The 13,661-nt window shown below is 37.1% G+C and overlaps 1 long non-coding RNA gene across 1 annotated transcript in view; it reads left to right on the forward strand.

The window, feature by feature from the left end:
• The window catches only part of LOC114896782, a 30,526-nt gene extending 17,174 nt beyond the window's left edge, over window positions 1-13,352 (forward strand). Inside the window, exon 3 of the long non-coding RNA XR_003793922.1 lies at window positions 13,100-13,352. This is a non-coding gene — a long non-coding RNA (uncharacterized LOC114896782). The remainder of the gene's footprint in view (window positions 1-13,099) is intronic.
• The last annotated feature ends 309 nt before the right edge of the window (window positions 13,353-13,661 follow it).

Consider the following 13,661-nt stretch of genomic DNA (forward strand, 5'->3'; position numbering starts at 1 on the left):
ATGATGGGGAAATTTAAAAAAGAGAATTACATCACACAATACACAACAAAACTTAACAGAAGTCCTGATTAAACATTTACATCCTTTTCAATGACTCACCAAGTTTCTTACTGGCTACCAAGACAGTTTATCTCTCTTTTAACTTCTCCTTCTCTCTCTCAGACCAATTAAACATCTCTCTTCTTATGTAACCTTGTATTACCATAGTCCTCATCCCATTCCATAAACGAGGGACTATCATTAATATCATCTCCCTTAGAATCTATACAGGGAAAATATAAATAACATTCAGATCTCTTTCTTTTTCTCTAACTTGATTGGAAACACACAGATATTTATTAGATGGTGGTTGGCACTGAAATCGTCATGTGGTATAAGGGCTGGGGGACCAGTGGCAAGAAGAGGAAGCTGCTTCAGAGTGAAGAAGCAGAGAGAAAAACAAGGATGATAGAAAACACAAGGTGCTTGAGACAGACGGAAAGAATAACCCCTGAGCATGACCTTCAGATCCACTTTTAGCTCCAGATCTACTTGGACTCTTTTCCTTAGATACATATACAGTGGTCCTTTATAGCCTTACAGTACATCTCTTTTAATTTAATTTAGCTCAGTGAATTTTTTATTATGAAGATACACCACACTTCCTACTTGATTGTAAAGGAAGAGAAAAATAATTGCATCAATCACCTTTAAAAAATGTCCAAGTCACACATAGTATAAAAGAGACCGAGGGCTTCCCTGGTAGCGCAGTGGTTGAGAGTCCGCCTGCCCATGCAGGGGACACGGGTTCGTGCCCCGGTCCGGGAAGATCCCACATGCCGCGGAGCGGCTGGGCCCGTGAGTCATGGCCGCTGAGCCTGCGTGTCCGGAGCCTGTGCTCCACAACGGGAGAGGCCAAAACAGTGAGAGGCCCACTTACCAGGGGAAAAAAAAAAAAAAAAAAAAGAGACCGGGTATTAACTGTGTTAAGCATACTCTAGGCTGATCTTTCTCTCCCTTGTTTTAATGAAGCAGAGGCTGGGCAAATACAGGTTTTTGTTTGTTTGTTTGTTTTTTGGCCACGCCATGCAGCATGCAGGATCTTAGTTCCCTGGACCAGGGACTGAACCCGCACCTCCTGCAGTGGAAGCGCGGAGTCTTCACCACCGGACCACCAGGGGAGTCCCACAAATATAGTTTTAAGTTGCAAATTTTAGAAGTTATATTTTCTAATAAGAGGAAACTGATGAAGGAAGAGGAAATACTCTGGAAATAATGGCATCGGCATGGTGGAGGCACGTACTGCTTTCAGGCTCCCCACAATTCCCTCATTTTATGAAACAGAATGGTGAAGAAAACCTAATTAAAAATGTAATAGTTATATTAATTCAGACGTGAATTTAGAACTAAAGTAAAAGGGATTATTTTCTTCTCAAATGAAGTAAAAATGTAAACCTGACAGGTATATGATAAAATCACAGAATCTCAACCCTGCGAATGGTCGTAGGCTTTTCAGGCTGAAGTATGGGAGATGCTCTGTGTACTCGGGATAGAGATTCTTCCCATCAGCCATACTATAACATCATCTGTATTGTCACCTTTGGCCATGAAGGACAGCAATAAATATAGGACTCTCAGGAAAGCTTAGTCAGGGTTCATGGACATACCATCAAGAGAAGAGGTAAAGTCACTAGCATGGGACAGAACAGGCTCTAGGTTTCATAACACTGTCTTTTGTGATAAAAAGCGTTGGTAGCTAATAAAATTCAGTGATTATGACATTATTTCCCCAACCATACTTAAGGTAATACCAAGGTTACCCAAAGCAGATATTTTAATGAATTCTTAAAGACCAGAAGGCATTTTTAGATTTCCCAGCTGTAAGAGTTCTAAAATATAACTGTTAACATTCAACTCAACAAAACAGTAAAGCAAAAACGTTTATTGCTGGTGACATTCCAGGGAACACTTAAAATTGCTTTATGGCCTTTGGTAATGAGAGTGGACAGCAGTGTAACAATACATAATAAGGTGAGTTTAGTTTTATGTCCTGAGAACAATCTGCTTTACCCTTACTGTTCAATTCCTTAAACTGTTCCTGATTTAAGTAATTACAAAAAATAGCTGGCAAATGACAGTTCTAACCACTGCAGCAAATGGACTATGTGGTAGTGGTTGAAGTCTACCCCTGAGCACTGTTATCTTAGACTTCTAGGGAATTTAGTGTAAGTGAAGGTGTCTAATGAAACAAATGCCTCCTGACTTACACTAGACTTGTAAGAATCTCCTTCAGGCAAGACCCACTCAAGTTTGTGGCCAGTGTTTTTTTCCAAAGGGTAGTACATACAACACTGGTGATGCCTGAGTTGCTATTAGGAGATACAAGAAAAATCATATTTTGTTTTAATAGTTATATTTTTATTTGGAGATTAGTACATGAAAATAAAGACCACATCAAATCTATGATTTCATGGATATTGTTGCCTGAGATGGGTTTGTTTAAAAAGTTCACATAAAGAAAAATATTAAATAAATAACAGTGTAAGTGGTATGTGGTAGAAAAGGCAAAAACTTTTGATGTTGGTGTGTAAATGACTGTGGTAGGTGGTCTCCAAGATGGCTCCATGGGCCTCAACGCCTGGTATTCACGCCCTTGTATAATCCCCCCAACACACTGAGTAGGGCAGACATGTAACCAATAAGCTCATATAACCAATAGGCTATTGTGGAAATGAAGGAGTGTAACTTGCAAGGCTAGGGCAAAAGTCATTAAGGCTTCACCTTAACCTTTGATTATTCATTCTGAGGGGAGTCAACTGCCATGCCATGAAAAGCAGCCCTGTGGAGAGTCCCCTGTGCTGAATAACTGAGGCCTCCTGCTAACAGCCAGCAAGGAACTGAGTCCTCTTGCCTACAGCCCAGTGAATGCCCCAACACCTTGACCATCACCTCATAAGGCACCTGGGGCCAGAACCACCTCATATAAGCCATTCTTGAATTGCTGACCCACAGAAACTGTGTGAGACAATACATGCTTATTGCTGTTTTAAGATGCTAAATTTGGGGGCACTTTGTTATGCAGCATTAGATAACTAACAGAAGATAAAGAATACCATGATCAAGCCATCCTTAATAGGGAATCCCATTCACCATTGCTCAGATATAGCTATGTTTTCTCTTCTCTTGTCTGAAACTTCTGTTACATGGAACTGAACTGAAATCTAACAAAAATTATACCTCTTGCTTCTGCTTTTTACTGAGCCCACCCATGGTACCTCCTATCTGCCAAAGTGTTTACTATCACTTACTCCAGACAATGAAAGAGTTATAGGCTTTTAACAAAAGCAGACTCTGTAGCCAAGAGAAATAGTACCTTCCAACAACAGGCTGGTTTGAGAAGATGTGATGTGAAGTTCTGAATTCCATATGTTAAATGAGCTACTGTTTCTCCTGTTCCCCTTCTGATTCTAAAAGGGTCTCAAAGCAGCTGCCACCTCTAAGCTCTACCTTCATGTGAGATTTTATAGTTTTCCTGGGCCCCTAATTGAGTCCATGGTAAATTCATAGTTATTGTTATAGTTGTTATTTAATGCTTTTTTTAAAATAACAACTTCAAAAATACAGTTTAAGTATTCTTCTTTTTAATTAACTTTCTCCTCATGTCAGTAGAAGCAGGTTGCATTAAAAAGTGCCTTGAAACATTAATCCAGCTTCTTACCTTCACTCAGAGGATTTGTTGGGAAGATTTCCAAGACGCTGCTATTCACTCAGATTAGGGCACAAAGGGCTAGTGGAAAGATCATGGAGATGGGAGGGAGAATTCAGTTCATTTTCTATATTTACTCACATATTCTCACTTTTTTATTTCTCAATTATTTTCTCACCACCCACGGAAGTTTCTTATTAGGTCTTGGGTACGCATGTTGAAAATTAATTTGCTTTCCACTGTGTTCTGCTATGTCAGCATTTCCATAATTACACCCCACCATTGGCTGTCTCCCAGATGATTGCTAAAATTATATGTCATGGGATTTAACCACAGACCAGATCACAGTGTTTTTTAATCTTCACTAGAATTCCTTCCAAATAACTAAAGAGCTAATCATCCTAACTCTTTAATTAATTTATTTATTTTTGGTCCCTAGTTTGGGCCTTTTTAAGTACTTCTCTTGAACACAAGTTCCTTTATCTTTTCAATTTTCAAGCTGCTTTTGGTTCATCATTTTGGGGAAAAGGAAGAGGGCTTGTGTTTCTCCATAACCCCAACAGAAGAGGATCCACGAGCCAGTTTCACTAATAATTTGCAGGATGTTCTGATGCACAGATACATTATTTACCATATAATAAACTTATTGAATACCTACTTTTGTGACTACCTAAATCTCACACTATCACTTCTTGATTCTAGCTCAGGAACCATGTTTTTTAGTACCCACATCACAAATAATCCAGATGAAAGCAAATACTGCTAGTGATATAAACTAAATTTACCAGGAAGGCTAACTTCTAGTTCTGGTTCTAAATTTCTAACCATGACATGGGTGAGTCTCATCACTCTTCAGGTGCCAGCCATGCCATTTGTAAGACAGGAAGGTTGAAATAAATGACCAAAGGTCACTTCCAGTTCTACAGGCCTAGAGCCTCTGTAACACTGACGGCAGCTCAAGATGCCCACACTTACTGTGGGCACATGTTCCCCCAGCCACTTGGTCTTGGTGTTCATGCTTGCTGGGCCAGCAGTTCTGCCTATACCTTTTCTTTGCTCTGTCCCCGCAAACCATATATATATATATATTTTTTGGGGGGGGTTGGTTTGGATTTGGTTTTGGATTCCCCATCTTTATTTCTCCCTCTAAAGTCTCAATGAGGGAAAGGGAACATGATAGAGATTTGCTGCCTCTTGACGTGAATTATGCTCCTCTAGATTCTTTAGAAAATAGACCTGCAAAAGGCCTTTCAGGAAACTTGTCACCCAGTTATTCTTTATGTGCATATCAGCTCTTTCTGGAATGTTCTCTTTTCATTATTTGGTTGTTTATTGATTTTAGGTCTCCCCCACCAAGATGTACTCTCCATAAAAATAGCCATCTGTGTGCCCTATTCCCTGCTTCAGCCCCAGCACCTAGGCCATTGTTAGACAAAACAATAATTGTGGTTGTTTGTATCAACCTATATACTCAATATGCTAAATTAATTAATTGAACCAGAATCCCTTCCAAGGAAATCTGGCTTTTGAGGGAAGTATGCCCCCAAAGACATCAGAACTATTTAGAAGTAGCAGTGGTTCAGAAAACACTTAATGTAGTCACATTAGGTAGTCCCCAGTGTGATATGAGGCAGAAAATCGAAAAGAAAGAAAACATTCCTAGACAGAGGAGTGTCTAGTAAACCTTCTCTAAATAGTTTGCAGCTGTGTGGCATGTGGTTTGACTGGATAAACAAACTTAACAAGCACATTTGGGTTGGAGAATCCTGACTATAACTGTACTTTACATCTCTTTCTGTGGTCAGACACAAGGTAAAAATCGTAGGGGTGCTATTCTTCATAACTGTGTCATCTTAGGTTACGGAAATCCCGCATTAATTTGAGTTCTATAAATACAGAATTTACGAATCTAAAGCTGACTTTGTTTTTTAAGTAGGTGCTGTTTCTGAGAAGAAATATTAAATGAAAGGGAGGGAATATAAATGAAATTTTGAAAACTTAAAATTCATGACTTAAGGACTTGTTCTGCTTTGTCATTTGGTTTAAAAGAAAGAATGAACTCTTCCAAGTAATAAATTGTGTATTTTCCTGGTGTTTTGAAACCTCACTGCTTATTTATTAATTAAAAAGTCCCTTGAGACCGTTATGCAAGGGGATACAAATGTAAAAGATTAAAAGGATTGATAAAAGCTCAATTATTTGTATTCCTTTTATATAAACCTAAAATTTAAAGATATGACTCACCGAAAAATTGTGTCAGAGAATTTTGTTTTTCCATAAAAAGAAAAATAATTATTCTGAACTGTCTAATTTACAAAACTGCTATGTCAAAGTGAAGATGTTTTGAGGTTCGTTATCTCATAATAAGCAAATATAAGTCACAGATTATGACAATGCTATCAGTACAGTGGCACTATTAGTGTTTCTACTTCTGTAACTAAAATTTTAGTTCAGAAATTATTACAAGTAGAAGTTTAGGAATATATTTTAATGTTTCTTCTAGTACTTTATAAAAAAAAGTTATATAGATATTTGAATGGATTTGGCAGTCAACATGCTTTTTTGATGAATGTGAGAGGAATGTGGAGTTGAATTAATGTGATCTGAAAATCTAAGTAATGTTAATGAAAGTCAGTGACAGAAAGTATCATTTAATTTCCACATAATCCTTTAAATACATAAGATAACCTCAAATTCCTCTGTGACACAAGACACATTTCATTTACCACAAAAACTTAATTTTTTAACTTAGAGATTTTTCATACACTAGTGCATAAAATTGTAAAAGCAACAGAAAAAATGGAAGGAAAAAGTAAGCCATAGTGAAACTATGAGGAGAGAATCACTGTTAATATTTTAGAGTACTTTATTTGTGCTGTTTCTTTATTTTTAAAAACAAAATTAAGATTCTATAAAATGCACATACTTTTATATGCCAGCTTTGAGAAGAAAACTTAAAATTTATTTTTTCTTAATTATAAAAGTCATATGTTTGTTGTAGTAAATTTTAAACATAAAAAAAATTAAAAGAAAAAATAAGAACTACCCAGAATCTCATTCCTTAGAGAACACTAGTTGGACCAAAATACACATTGGGATTTAATAATTGATACAAATGGCAACGCAATCAGTAGGTAAAAGAAGAACTATTTAATAAATAATGTTGAATAAACAAAAGAAATATATGGGATTCATACCTCACCATGTACACCAAGATAAATTTCGGTTAAATGAAAGATATAAATGTAAAAAAAAAGTCATAGAATAAAAATGGGAAAATTCCTTTATAATCTTAGGGAAGGAAAGACTTAAACTATGACTCATAATCGAGCTATAAAGTATGTATATTGCATATATATTAAAACACATGCATGTTAAAACCTAAATATCTAAAACTTAGGAAAAGTCAAAAGAAAAATGGCAAACCAGAAAACATTTGCAACTCGTATCACAGACAAAAAGCTAATCTCCCTAATATATACAGAGCTGCTAGAAATTAAAAATAGACAAAGGGGGGCTTCCCTGGTGGCGCAGTGGCTGAGAGTCCGCCTGCCGATGCAGGGGACACGGGTTCGTGCCCCAGTCCGGCAAGATCCCACATGCCGTGGAGCGGCTGGGCCAGTGAGCCATGGCCACTGAGCCTGCGCATCCGGAGCCTGTGCTCCACAACGGGAGAGGCCACAACAGTGAGAGGCCCGCGTACCGCAAAAAAAAAAAAATAGACAAAGGGTATGAACACTCAGTCCATGTAAAGGGAAAAAATGGTTCTTAACACACATGAAAAAGTACTCCAATTCACTTATAATAAGATAAATTCAAACTACACTGAGGTATCATTTTTTACCTAGAAAACTGATAAAAATCCAAATATGATAATACACTGCATTAATGATACTTTGGGAAAATGAGTACTCCCATACATTAAAGATAGAAGTAAAAAATTGTACAAATACTATGTGGTACAATTTGATAGTGAATATCAAAATCACAAATGCATATACTTTTGGACCCAGTAATACCAAATCTGGAAATTTATCCTACAAATAGAGTTCCGTCATTCTTTGAAATAGAAAAATATTGAAAATAATCTCAATGTCCATCAATGGCAGACTGGTTTAATAAGTTATGGTGTATCCATAAAATGGAATACTATGGAGCTATATATTAAAAAAAAAAAGCCGTACAAAAGAATGAAAAATATCTCTGTGAGAAGAAATGAGTGAAAAATCATAATTAAAGATCTCTCAGGACAAATTTTAAGTAAAGAAAAGCAGACCATAGAAACTGAAGTTTGTGGTGAAACTTGGGTAGAAAGATTTGTAAGTGATTTTATATCCTATGCTTTTCATTCTTGAGCTATTAATTTTCAGCAATCTCTAGCTTGGTTGGAATACCATTTCTAGGATTTTTTTTTTTACAGGTATGTGGGCAATACATTCTGTAAAACTTTGATTAAGGTTTACACATCTGTGAATGTAGCTCTGTTGTCCTCATACATGAAAGACAATTTGGCTGTGTATAAACATTTGGGATTACAATTTCCTCCTCAAATCTGTAGATGTTTCATTTTCTCATTTTCTTCTGACATACACTGTAGAGGAGAAATCTGAGGACTGCTTCATTTTTAGTACATTGTAGGTCTCTTGTTTTTTAAATTTCTGGGCTTTCTTTTTATTTTTATGACTAAAATTTGTGTTACACTTAGTCCAGGTGTGAATCTCTTTTTTCAGTGATTTTGCCTAGAATGTGGTGACCCCTTCTGACCAGCACAGTCAGGTCATTTTTCTTTTTCCTCTAAAGTAAGTTTTTAAGTTACATCTTTAGATGTTCCTTTTCTAACATTTCATGTTTTCTCCTAAGGAACACATGATTCTATGGTTAAATCTTTATTTGTTTCATGTATATCTCACCTCCTTCCTCACACTTTTTGATCTCCACATCAGGAATTCAATTTTGAGAGTGTCATCAATCTTGCTCTTTACCACATTCTAATGTGGATGTAATTTTGCTATTATACCTTAAGATTTCTTGCAAGGTATGTGTGTACTACTCACTGTAAAATAATAATAATCTAATAATTAGGAATAGCAAGAACAATAGGAAGAGGAAGGTCGTAGAATACAAATAGATGTCATTTATAAGAAATTACTTGAGGTGAGCGAGTAATAAACCCTTTAAATATTATTTCATTTAGAACTCAACATGAACCCCTTGAGAAGATATGAAAACCACAGTTCTACAGAAAAGGGCACTGGGACAACATAAATTTATTTGTTTAAGATCATATGACTAGCAGATGGAGGAGCTGGGAATTAAAAACAGATCTGATGACTCTAGAGCTGGGCCATTTCTTGCCCTAAGGAGTCTTTTGGGGTCACTTTTAGCAAATCCTTCCTATGTAATCGTCTAGAAATTCTCTCCTCATGTAAACCTTCCTGAGTGCCTGACACAGTGTTGGCATAATGTGCATCAAACAGATGAGCAAAGAATCATTATGTAACTCAAAGCATATTCTGGCACAGGGTAGGTCAGGCAAGAAACCAATCTAGTAGTCATGTGTAGATACTACCTTGGGTTGTACATAATGACTCTAGGATATTGAAAGAGGACTCCAAATGAAAAAAAAAATACTGTTTGTGTGATGCAACAGACAGGAAACACTTACTGGTGGAGTCATACAGGAACATCTTTACATCTTCCAAGGTCTGGTTAAAGTCCCACCTTCTCAGTGAAGCCTTTCCTGCTAGACCAAATCATCATTTTCTTTTCTGCTTTCAATTATATTTACTTTCTATTAATGTCTCTTTTTCACATCCTGTCATAACATAATCTTGTTAAAAATTTTCAAGTGTTTATAAATTGTCTGCTGAATAAGCCAAGCTTCTTGAGGGACAGGCATTCTGTCTTATCTTTCTTTTTATCATCCTGCTATTGCTTGGTACTTGGTTTATGCAAAGCCACCCAAAAGAAGTTTAAGTTGGACTGAAGTGATATAAGAGTAGTAAGTGATCATAATAGCTTTGTAAGGATGATCACTGTAGGGTTCACAAGTTACACTTTTTCCTTTTGTGAATACGGCTGAAGAACCAAAGTTGGAACTTTCATCAATCAAGGTCCAGGGAGGAACCAGAAGGCTCTCTCAAAGAGATGATTAGAGAGATTTTAATGAAGAGAGTATTTTCAGAAGTGTGGCAGGGTTAAGGACCAACAAAGAATGGTAAAGTACTCCAAGGGCAGCAACCTTGGAAAGCCATTACCACCTCAAAGCCTGAAGGGGCCAAAGCATGGTGGTGATACTGAGTCTGATGAGAGCTAAGTCGTGGGAAATGGACCAACTACAAGTAAAGGAACATATTTGCAACCAAAACACATTCTAGCTCTTTCCCTATGGCTCTCTCTTTGGCTTTCTATCTCCTTCCCCTCCTCCCTTCCCCTTCTCTTCTGCTCTCTGATATCTACCTGGTCCCTCCCATTGGATGAACCCAAGAGAAATTAAAAAGGTGAGGGAGTTAAGATGATGCAGTTGGTAGAAGTCAGCCTACTGGAGGCTAGATCACCATGGAAAAGAGCAGAGAATACACCTAAAGGGCAAATGGAGGATAAACAGCACAAGACTTCTTCTTGTTTTCTGTAGATATTACTATTTATAAAACTTGTTGCTATGTATGACTATTTTTACTAAATAATAAAAGGATGGTCACCAGATACAAAATTATTATCTATCACCAAATAATAATGTGTACAATTCATTCATCATTTGTTTCATGTGTGTTTTTTTAAATTTTCCTCAAAATCATCTTATATTGTTCCACTGATTTTATATTTTTATTAGAGTTGCTATATTTTAAATTATTCATCTAACGATAGTGAAAATGGAACTTACTCTTGTTTTAACGTATGATTTTCAATGTTAACCTTTACTTCCTATTGAAGTCTATAATTCTTCACTTGGCATGTTCTTCAGGATTATTATTATTATTTTTTTTTTTTTTTGCGGTACGCGGGCCTCTCAGTGTTGTGGCCTCTCCCGTTGCGGAGCACAGGCTCCAGACGTGCAGGCTCAGTGGCCATGGCTCACGGGCCCAGCCTCTCCGCGGCATGTGGGATCTTCCCAGATCGGGGCACGAACCCATGTGCCCTGCATCGGCAGGCGGACTCTCAACCACTGCGCCACCAGGGAAGCCCTCTTCAGGATTATTTTGACCTTCACTTTTTCAAACTACATATTTACTTTAATTATTTAAAGCATATAAGAAGATACAATTATTTAAAAAATATTCTTTATGAGAAATGCAGAAGTGTATTAGTACATTCCTTGCTTATGGGCAAACTTATTAACACTGTTTAGTCCTCAGAAACTAGCAAGAAACCACAATGGCCTGAGAGGCTGAAGACACTGCTTCCCTTCTATTAACACAAAAATAAACTCCTAACATACTCTGCAGGACCAAGGGTCCTTGACTCACCTTTTTAGCACCCCGTGTTCACCTGCTAAATGAGGCACAAATTTTGACACTCCAGATTCAGTGTAGATTTAACTTGTCCCCCTAAAGTCACATTTCCTATTTTGATGGATATGTTAGAAGAATGCAACCATTTCTACGCTGATATAATGACTGACGATTGGCTACCACAACCCTAAATCTGCCTTTCACATTACCTGAGTAGCTGGTATAATGCTATTTATTGGGATGGAGAAGACCTGGAAGATCTACAGAGAAGAAGAAAATTTAAGGGTTTAGTTCTGACTTGTTGAAACAAAGGGGCCTGTTCAGCTTCCTAGGGAGTAACTGGCTTTGGCATTCACAGAAGAGGCCTGGACTGGAGATATGAAAAGGGAAGCTGTCATCATAGAAAGTGCTTAAAGCCATGAGCCTGAATAATATCACCAGGGAGGAAGCAGAGTTAGAGACCTAGTATTTTAACAGCTCTTCATGGATTACATTAGAGAAAGGGAGCTTTCCAGGTATTAAAATGTATTTTTTAAACTGTAATGATTAAAGCAACGTGATATTAAATTACAATAGAGATCAATAATAAAAAGTCCAGAGACTCAAGCATATATGGGAGTTAATACATGACAAATGTAACATTTCCATATGTAGAACAGACACAGATTATTCAACAGAACATAATCAGCGTTGGATTTCTTCTCTACTTTTCTTTGGATATTACTGTTTTAAAAAATGTGTTGCTATTTTGATGATTTCAACAAACAAAACTGAATAGCTAAAAACCTGGAAAAATGTTAGATCCTGTCATTAATCTATATGGAATTAATTTTGTTGTAACTTACAAACAAATACAAGTAAAAAAGTTGTTTTTGTAATTCTGGGGTAAGGAAGGTATACCTAAGCATGGCATATAAGATAGAAACATATTTAAAAGTTTACAAAGAATGAATAATGCAATAAAGCAATAAAAAAAAGACACACTAGAAAAAATGTTTTCAATGAAACTGACAAAGAATTATTTTCTCAGTATAGTATATGAAGATTTTTTTTCTTATTAGTCATCCATTTTATACACATCAGTGTATACATGTCAATCCGAATCTCCCAATTCATGAAGATGTTTTATAAGTCACTATTAAACAACTAAATACATCCATAGAAACATAAAGGTTATGTCAAACAGCAACAACAAAAAAATCATGAAAAATACGAATGGTAAATAACTTGTAAAACAATGTTTGGGATATTTAATCATAAAAACAAACTAAAATCATAGTGAAATACTATTTTTCATATTATTGGATAGGCAAAGATATCACTCAAAATATATATCAAAAGTCCTAATACTGGCTAGGGCAGATACTGTTTTCCAAAGAGAGCAGTAGCAATATATAATCCATGTCGCATTTTTCTTATAAGTGCAACATCAACTCTCCTCCATTGAGCAGTGGGGTCTATGTCCCCTCCCCTTGAACCTCAGTGACCTTTTCTTTATTTTAAAATTAATTAATTTATTTTTGGCTGCATTGGGTCTTCGTTGCTGCGCAAGGGCTTTCCCTAGTTGTGGCGAGCAGGGGCTACTTTTCATTGTGGTGCACGGGCTTCTCATTGTGGTGGCTTCTCTTGCTGCAGAGCACCAGCTCTAGGCACACGGGCTTCAGTAGTTGCAGCACACAGGCTCAGTAGCTGTGGCTTGTGGGGTCTAGAGCGCAGGCTCAGTAGTTGTGGCGCACAGGCTTAGTTGCTCCACAGCATGTGGGATCTTCCCGGACCAGGGATCCACCCCACATCCCCTGCATTGGCAGGTGGATTCTTAACCACTGCACCATCAGGGAAGTCCCAACTTCAGTGACGTTTGTAACTGCTTCAACTAACAGAATGTGGTGAAGTGATACTGTGTGACTTCCAAGGCATAAAATACAATATGGTTTTACCTAGTGTTCTCTCTCTCTTTCTCTAGATGTTTTCTCCTGAAACCCAGCCACCACCATGTGAAGAAGGTAGGCACTCTGCCAGTGCTTAACATCAACCACCAGACACATAGAAATATGAGTGAATGACCAAGTCTTCCTATGACCGTAGCCCCTAGACTTCTAGTCTTCCAGCTGAGATCCAGATATCACAAAGTACAGCCAAGCCAACCCTAGGGTGTCTGAATTTCTCACCAATGGAAACCATAGGTAATAATAAAGGATTATTGTTATTCAAGCCACTAAGTTTGGGGGGTGAGTTTTTAAATGCAATAAAGGTAAGTAATATACTGGCTTTCAGCACCATATGTCAAGTCTGAATACAGGGCATAACTGTTGACTAATTTATCTTGAGGAAGCACTCAGACAAGTGCACAAGTATTTACGTACAGCAAAGTTGATTATAGCTCCCAATTTTTCACTCCTGTAAGCAAGATAATGTCAAACAATTTGGAACTGCTTAAATAACTTGTAATATATCCATAAAATGGAATGCTATTCAACCATTCAAAATATGTGGTAAATCTGTATTTGACATAGGAGTTCTTCAAT

Source organism: Monodon monoceros, unplaced genomic scaffold (assembly GCF_005190385.1).
Source record: "Monodon monoceros isolate NGI ecotype Baffin Bay Population unplaced genomic scaffold, NGI_Narwhal_1 Super_Scaffold_16, whole genome shotgun sequence".
Lineage (NCBI taxonomy): Eukaryota > Metazoa > Chordata > Mammalia > Artiodactyla > Monodontidae > Monodon > Monodon monoceros.